We start from the raw sequence: 9178 nt of genomic DNA on the forward strand, positions 1-9178 counted from the left end.
CTGATAGAGTCTGGTGGAACCCCTGAGACTATGGCCCCCAGCTGCCCTTCAGGTCTCTAATTGCACCCACTTTTATGTCTTCCAGCCAAACAAAGGACAGGAATATGAGCTGAATATTTGCATTAGTTAGATATGCTCCTTGAAGAGATCAATCATGGAAGAATAGAAGAACTGTATATGCACAGGGAGATAGCTACAGGGGTAGGAGTGCATGGGAGAGAAGGACACAGAAAAGAGGTGGATATTGGTAGGAAGTTGGAGAAGAGCTGTTGTATTATAGGAAATTGCAGTCAATGTCATGAGACAAAGTGTATGTGAACTGCTGTATGGAAGATGAATTTGCTCTATAAATTTTCAACCAAATCACAATAAAATTTTAAAAACAATTGATTGCTCTTTTTATTTTTTAATGTAATTGGCTTTGTATAAATTCTGAGATCAAGAGTAAAATATTCACAAAAATAAAGAACTTATCTTCATCATAACTTATTTTGAAATTGAAGGGAGCAGTTAGATTAAACAGCACTACCTTTTTTTTGTCGTTTGTATATGTAATGTTATTCTTTGTTAAAACTATATTTGTTTGTGCCAACATGCTTATCTTAAAAACCATGTTACACATTGTATAGTTCTTTTTCAATTTGAAAAAGTTTTAGTTAATATTACTTTCCACACAATTTTCTTTTCAGTAACTTATGAGAAAGCAGTGACTCATTGTCAGTAGAAAACTTATTTTCTTAATAATTTCAATTCTCCAATATTCCCTGGAGGTGGGGAGGAGCTCTGGCAGCATAATGCCTAAGGCATTTGACTGCTAACCAGAAGGTGGGTGGTTCAAACCCACCAGACACTCCATGGAAGGAAGACTGGGCAATCTATTTCCATAACGATCAGTCTGCAGTATAGGTTGCATCTCAACATAAAGAAAATGAAGGTCTTCACAACTGGACCAATAAGCAGCATCACAGTAGATGGAAAGAAGATTGAAGTTGTCAAGAATTTCATACTACTTGGTTCTATAATCAGCACCTTTGGAAGTAGCAGTCATGGCATCAGACAACTTATTGCACTGGGAGGTCCACTGCAAAAGAACTCTTCAAGGTTCTGAAGAGCAATGATGTCTCTTTGAAGACTAAGGTCCACCTAATCCAGCCATGGCATTTTTAATTGCCTCATATGCATATGAGAGCTGAACATTGAACAAGGAAGACTGAAGGAAGAGTTGACTTTTTGGAGTTGTGATGTTGGCAAAGAATACTGAAAGTCTCATGGACTGCCAAAAGAATGAACAAATCTGTCCTGGAGGAACTGCAGCCAGAATGCTCCTTGGAAGCGAGAATGGCCACACTTCATTTGAACTACTTTGGTCATGCTGTCAGAACAGACTATTCCCTGGAAAAGGATATCATGCTTGGTAAAGTGGAGAGTCAACGAAAAAGAGGGAAAGCCCTCAATGAGATGGATTGACACAGTCACTGCAATGATGGGCTCAGGTACAGCAAGTATTGTGGGTCTGGCATGGGCCAGGGCAGTACTTCTTTTTGTTGTACATAGGGTCCTTATGAGTTGGAGCCAACTCAATGGCACCTAACAACAACAACAACAATGTTCCCTAAGCTAAGCTGAATATCATAACCCACCTATCTTATAACAAATGACATGCAAGTTGTTTCATATCCTTCACCTTGTAAGACAGATTTCTCCTTTCCACATAAGGAAGTAAACTTAAAACATTATGCCTATTTTAGCAGGCTCTATGAAGGAACAATCTTTCAAGAGGATTGAATTAATCAAATTTGTGTAATACAGGAAACCATTTCATTGTCATAAAAATTCATTATTAACAAATGTAAAATTATGAAACTAAAATAAGATAAATTCAACTGATATAAAATAATGTAATTATATAAAGAAAAGTAGCTATTTGTTTATATTTAGATATTTTTGCAGTTGTTAGTTGCCATCAAATCAATTCTTACTTATAGCGACCCTATGTATGGAGAGTAAAACTGTGACCTCTCAGAAGCAGATAACTAAGCCTGCCTTTCAAAATACCTCTGAGTTTGATCAAACCCCAAACCATTTGGCTAGTGGAGGAGAGCTTAACTGTTTGCACCATCCAGAAGCTCCCATATATTTAGATATTTAATATGGACTCAGAAATTCATTATTTAAAAATATCAGCTTGAACCTTCATATTTGATAAACTCAAATTTTTGTTAACAATTTTATTTATGATTTTTCTAAAAATGTGCTTAATTCCTAGAAATATGAAATATGTCTTCTTCATGAGGAAAGTATCTTTGTGCTTTCACTGCTGTATCATACAAACTTGAACTAAACTCTTAATAAATGTTTTTGGAATAAACTAAAAAGTAAATGAATAAAGTATGCTTCATTGACATAATAACAAACATATATATAGATACAACTAATTTTTCAATTACCAATATCTGCTTCTCTTATAACTGAAATTATCTTCTAATCAATTATATAAATTTTGGAATATTTTTAACTGTCACGTTCATAAAAATGTTACTCACAGGCTTGGTATTTTCACCTACTCTCTGTGGGAGAAAATAAACTATTATTATCCCTCTAGATTCAAATTAATACTTATTAATTTTAGTTTTATTATATAAGTATTAGATAGTTGTTAATGCCATTTGGCAGAGCAGCATGGCATGTTAAAATTGTTAGTTTAATTAGTAGCATTGTGAATATTTCAAGAAGTATTTAAACATTGGAAAAAAAGAAGTCAGAGAATTTATTGACATCTAAAATAAGGCATTAAAGACAATGGAAGATTAAAATAATTCTATGAGGATGCAAGACCATGTATTGTTCTTAGGCACATTTTGAACTGCTATTAGCAGAAGTATCAAAAGAGAAAATCTTGTGAACTTCAGGGTAAATATTGTAAATTCAATTTTTGATACACTTACTATGACTTGAGAATACAATATTTAAGTAAAAATGCCCAGTAAGACACAAGAGATAAGGAACTTTGGATCATAAGAATAATTCTCTCTCAAGGTTTAATTTAGGGGTTCACCTTTACAGATATGATGCTGAAACACAGGAAATTGGTGATATCTTTGAGAAGAATAATACATAAAGAGAAGATGGATAATTATACAATGAATATTAGAAAATATTGTTATAAAGGTTTCAGAAGATGGGTCATCAAGACACTCAAGAGGGAGCAAGATAAGTTTTTTAAGAGTTATGTGACACAGTGTAAAATATATTCTCTCAGATGAGAAGTAATATATTTGACAGAAACAATATTTTTCTTATTAATTCTTACCTTAGGTTTCTTATATGTTTTAGAGGTACAGAGAAACTGACAACTTTATGTGTGAGTAACTGGCATATTTTCATCATTAGCAATAAAATAAAAATATGTTTATGTGTATGATAGTATCAGAAAAACTATCAGGCTGATGTATTTTAATGAATTCAATACTGAGAAAAATGTGTGACTCCATAATATATCATATAGAATGTATAATTCATATTAAGTTTCTGTTTTCAAATTTCATAGGACCCTTAATATAAACTAGTAAAATATTTCTACTGTAATACTCTCATGTAGGAAAGTGCAATTATTTGAATTATCTCATATATCTTGATTACATTATTTGCTTTACATTACTTATTAGTATAGTTTTTATTTACTATTAAAATGGTTAATTAAGATAAAAATAATTTCTGAAACAATAAAATCTACAACTCTATGAAAGTAAAGGAAAATAATTGCTTATAAAACACAAGAAATAAATATTTATTAGAGGAAATAATTAAAATTATGTATTTGCATTTTTTGCATTCAAAAATTTATCTTTAAAAGTCATATTAATATCATATCATTTACTTTAACTTTTCATTGTGATTTGGGTGAAATTTTACAAAACAGATTCATCTTACATTCAACAGTTCATACACTTTTTTTAAATTGCCACTTAAAGTGTAAATGGGAGTGTTAGATGGGAGAGGCTGTAAATGTTTGGTAGGAATATATATATAAAATACTTTAAAAATGATAGAAAATGTTATGAGAAAAATTTTATGAATGTTATGAGAAAAATATTAAGCATAAGAGGAATATGCTTTAGAAGTAGTATTAGTATAATATTAAATTTATATAATATTTAATTTACTAGTCATATATATAAGCTCCAGCGCTTAAGGCATTTGACGACTAATCAGAAGTCTGGTGGTTCCAATCCACCAGTCACTCCTCAGAAGTAAGACTGGGCAATCTACTTCTTATTTCCATAGTGATATTGCTTCGGAAACACAAGGAGGTGGTGCTATGAGGTGGACCCAACTTGATGGCAATGAGTTTGTGTGTGTGTGTGCATATATATAAATATCAATATATCAATATCTATCTATCTATAGTGTGTGTGTGTAGTCCCATTTAACTGAGACTACATTGCAAATTAGGCATTATTACAATTATTCCCAGCAGATGAATGTTGGAATAGCTAGGTGAGATGATCAGGAAGTGAGAGGAGAAGTTTGGAACAACTAAGGGAGACAAACTTGTCTGTCACTTTGTCATACTGTGGTGGCTTCTGTGTTGCTATGATACGGAGGCTATGCCATTGTTATTTTAAACGCCAGGAGGGTTACTGATAGTGGACAGGTTTCAGTGGAACTTCTACACTAAGACAAACTCTGAAAAAGGAAGAAATCATCCACTTCTCAAAGAATTAGCCAGTGCAAATGTTATGAATAGCAGTGAAACACTGTCTGATATATTAGTGGAAATCTTTTATGAATAGCCTGGAGACATTGTCCAATATGGTGTGGAAGATGAGCCCCTCAGCTGGGAAGCCACTCAAAATATGACTGGGGAAGGGCTGCCTCCTCAGAGCAGAGCTGACTTTAATTATGTGAATAGAGTAAAGCTTTTGGGAACTCCTTTAACTGATGTGGCACATCGCAAGATGAGAAGAAACAGCTGAAAATATCCATTAATCATACGAGCATTGTACAAAATATGAATCTAGGAAAATTGAAAGTTTTCAAAAATGAAGTGGAATATATAAAGATCAATATCCTAAGCCTTAGTGAGCTGAAATTGATTGCTTTTGGCCATTTTGGATCAGACAATCATATGATCTACTCTGTCAGGAATGATAAATTGAAGGGGAAACATGTGGCATTCATTGTCACAAAGAATGTTTCAAGATATGTCCTGATGTACAATGCTTTCAGTGATAGGACAATATCTATACACCTAAAAGGAAGATCAGTTAATACAGTTATTATTCAAATTTACATGCCAAGCACCAAGAAAAGATGAGGAAATTGAAGATTTTTACCAACTTCTGCAATGTGAAATTGACTGAATATGCAATCAAGATTTATTCATTATCACTGGTGATTTCACATAGAATCTTTCAATATTGCAACTATTAAGCCTCAAGTTGCAATATTGAAAGATTCCATGTGAAATATATTGAATGATGTAGGAAACCTCAAAAGAAGATGGAAGGAATACACAGAGTCACTATACCAAAAAAAAGAATTGGAAACAAAGAAGTATTACCTATAATTGAAAAATATGACCTTGGTAATAGAAAAAATGCTGGAGATCGCATGATAGAATTCTGCAAGACCAATAACTTATTCATTATAAAAAACTTTCAACAACAACACAAATGGTGGCTATACATATGGATTTCACCGGACGGAGTACACAGGAATCAGATGGACTACATCTGTGGAAAGGGGTGATAGAGAAGCTCAATATTTTCAGCCAAAAGAAGGCCAAGATCTGACTGTGGAACAGACCATCAACTGCTCATATGCAAGTTCAACTTGAAGCTGAAGACAACTAAAAGAAGCCTGTGAGAGCCAAAATATGACATTGATTATATACCTCTTGAATTTAGAGACCATCTAAAGAATAAATTTGATGCATTGACCACCAGTGACAGAAAACCAAAAGAATTATAGGATGACATCAAGAACATCATCCATGAAGAAAGCAAAAGGCCATAAAAAAGACAGGAAAAGAAGAAAAGACCAAAATGGATGTGAGAAGAGACTCTGAAACTTGCCCTTGAATGGAACGTAGCTAAAGTAAGTGGAAGAAATGACAAAATGAAAGAGCTGAACAGAAGAGTTCAAAGAGCAGTTCAAGAAGACACAGTAAATTATTATAATGAAATGTGCAATGACCTGGAGTTAAAAAGCCAAAATGGAAGGAAATACTTAGGATTTCTCAAGCTAAAGGAACTGAGGAAAAAATTAAGCCTCAAGTTGCAATATTGAAAGATTCTATGTGAAATATATTGAATGATGTAGGAAACCTCAAAAGAAGATGGAAGGAATACACAGTCACTATACCAAAAAAAGAATTGGTCAATGTTCATTCATTTCATTGTTGTTGCTATATGCCATCGAGTTTGACCTGACTCATAGTGACCCTTCCTTGGGTTTCTGAGGCAGTATCACTATGGAAGTAGATTGCCCAACCTTCAGGAGGTGGCATATGATCAAGAACCAATGGTATTGAAGAAAAAAGTTAAAGCAGCATTGAAGTAATTAGTGAAAAGCAAGGGTCCAGGAATAGATAGAACACCCATTGAGTTGTTTCAACAAGTGGATGCTGTGATGGAGGCTGGAGGCTATGTAAGTGACTTGAAAGACAACTACCTGGCCAACTGACTGGAAGGTATCCATATTTGTACCCATTCCAAAGATAGGTGATCCCACAGAATGTGGAAATTATCGAACAGTATTATTAATATCACATACAAGTAAAATCTTACTGAAGATAATTCAAAAATGGTTGCAGCTATATATTGATGGAGAACTTCCAGATATGCAAGCTGGATTCAGAAGAGGAAGGGGAATAAGGCATAACCTAGTTGACGTCAGAAGGATCTTGGTTCAAAATGAAGAATACCAGATAGATGTTTGGTTGTGCTTTATTGACTATGCTAAATCATTTGATTGTATGGATCATAACCAATTATGGATAACATTGAGAAGAGTGGGAATTCCAAAACACTTGTACTCATGAGTCTGTCATTTGAATAGAACAAGGAGATTTGGCATGGTTTAAAACCAGGAAGGGAGTGAGTCAGGGTTGTATACTTTCATTATACTTATTCAATCTGTATGCTGAGCAAATAATCCATGAAGGTGGACTATATTAAGAAGAACATGGTGTCAGGATTGGAGGAAGGCTTACTAACAAACTGCAATTCACGGATGACCCAAATTGCTTGCTGATAGTGAGGATGTCTCGAAGCATTTACTGATGAAGACTGTAGATGAAGACAGTCTGCTGTATGGATTACACCTCAATCCTCAATATAAAGTAAACAAAAATCCTCACAACTGGACCAATAAACTGCAGCATGACAAATGGAGAAAGAATAAATTTGTCAAAGATTTTGTATTACTTAGTTCTACAATCAACATCAATGAAAGCAGCAGTCAAGACAACAGATGATGTGTTGCTTTGTTCATATCTGCTGCAGAAGATCTCTTTGAAGTGCTGAAACACAAAGAAATCTCCTTGAAGAATAAGGTTCACCTGACACAAGCTGTGGTATTTTCATTCACCTCATATGAATGTAAGAGCTGGACAATGAATAAAGAAGATTGAAGAAGAGCTGATGTTTTTGAGTTGTGGTGTTGGCAAAGAATACTTAGAGTACCATGATTTGCTAAAAGAAATAACACATCTGTCCTGGAAAAAATGCAGCTGGAATTCTTCTTAGAGGCAAGAATGGGCAGACTTCATCTCACCTATTTTGGTCACATTGTCATAAGGGACCATCCCTGGAGAAGGATATCATGCTTGGTAAAGTGGAGGGTCAATGTAAAAAGGGAAAGCCTTCAACGAGATGAATTGACACAGTGGCTGTAAAGATGGGCTCAATTATAGCAGGGATCATGAGGCTGGGACAGGACCAGGTGGTGTTTTGTTCTGTTGAACATAAAGTTGCTATGAGTTGGAGATGACTAGACAGCACCTAACAACAACATCAACAAAAGTTTGGTCATTTTGTCAGAAGGGACCGTTCCCTGAAGAAGGATATTATGCTTGGTGAAGTGGAGGGTCATTGAAAGATGGAAAGATCTCAGAAGAGGAATTGACACAGTGACTCCAATGATAGGCTTAATTATAACAAGGATTGTGAGGATGGCACACAATCGGGCAGTGTTACACAGAACACTGTTGTACATAGGGTTGCTGTGAGTCAGAGTCAACTCGACAGCATCTAACAACAAAGTTAACACTATTATTCCCACTTTAGAGAAGAGGAAATTGATGCAGTATGATTATCTTAAAGTCATAAAACCATAAATATAGGAGTTTGCAAACCCAGATATTTTAGCTTCAATATATATTCTTTCCAACTCAAGTAGTATTCCAGTTACCTAGTGCCACTCTGACAAGAATATATCACAAATGGGATGGCCTTAGCAAATAGGAGTTTATTCTCTTGCAGTTCAGGAGGCTAGAAGTCTGAGTTCTAAGTGCCAGGCTCTAGGGGCTGGATGAAAACCCCTCAACCTTGGGCTTCAGCTCTGCCTCCAGCTCCTGGCCCACTGAAGCTAGAGGCTTTTCTTCACTCAGACAGCTGCTGGCTGCTGAGGCTGGCAAACCTAAGGTTGAAAAGTAAAACAGTACAGGCCTGATGTTACCAAACCACACGGCAAGCCATTAATTTCAGTCCGTTTTAAGTCCCAAGGTCGGAAGAGCATGGCAGACTGCTGAACAATGACACGGCTACATGAAAGGTCCAAGTGTGCCATAAGCTAGAGACCATTCTTTAAGGCTTCTGCTTATATACAGGAAGCTGACCACATTCCCTAAGGCAGCTACTCAGCTGCTTAGAGTAGATTCCACCATGTAGTTGATTACCAGTCTCATCATGGGGAATACTACATCCAGCTGCCCAGCCACTCAACCAGGCCCAGCCAACTTGACATACAAACTGAACTACCACATACAGCATTGGCTATAATGTATCCAAAAATTCATGCATGTTTGAATTTGGAATGCTAAGATTTCTAGATTTGAAAGACTGTGTCTCCAGTTTTTATTTCACACAAAGGAAAGTTCACCTCTTAAAAAAACAAAGTTTCTTATCAAGCAATTATTCAAAAATTTTTATTGACAATTATATCTAGGCATGAT

The sequence above is a fragment of the Orycteropus afer genome, unplaced genomic scaffold (genome assembly GCF_000298275.1).
Source record: "Orycteropus afer afer isolate SDZICR_OR568_19922 unplaced genomic scaffold, OryAfe1.0 scaffold00595, whole genome shotgun sequence".
NCBI classification, from domain to species: Eukaryota; Metazoa; Chordata; class Mammalia; order Tubulidentata; family Orycteropodidae; genus Orycteropus; species Orycteropus afer.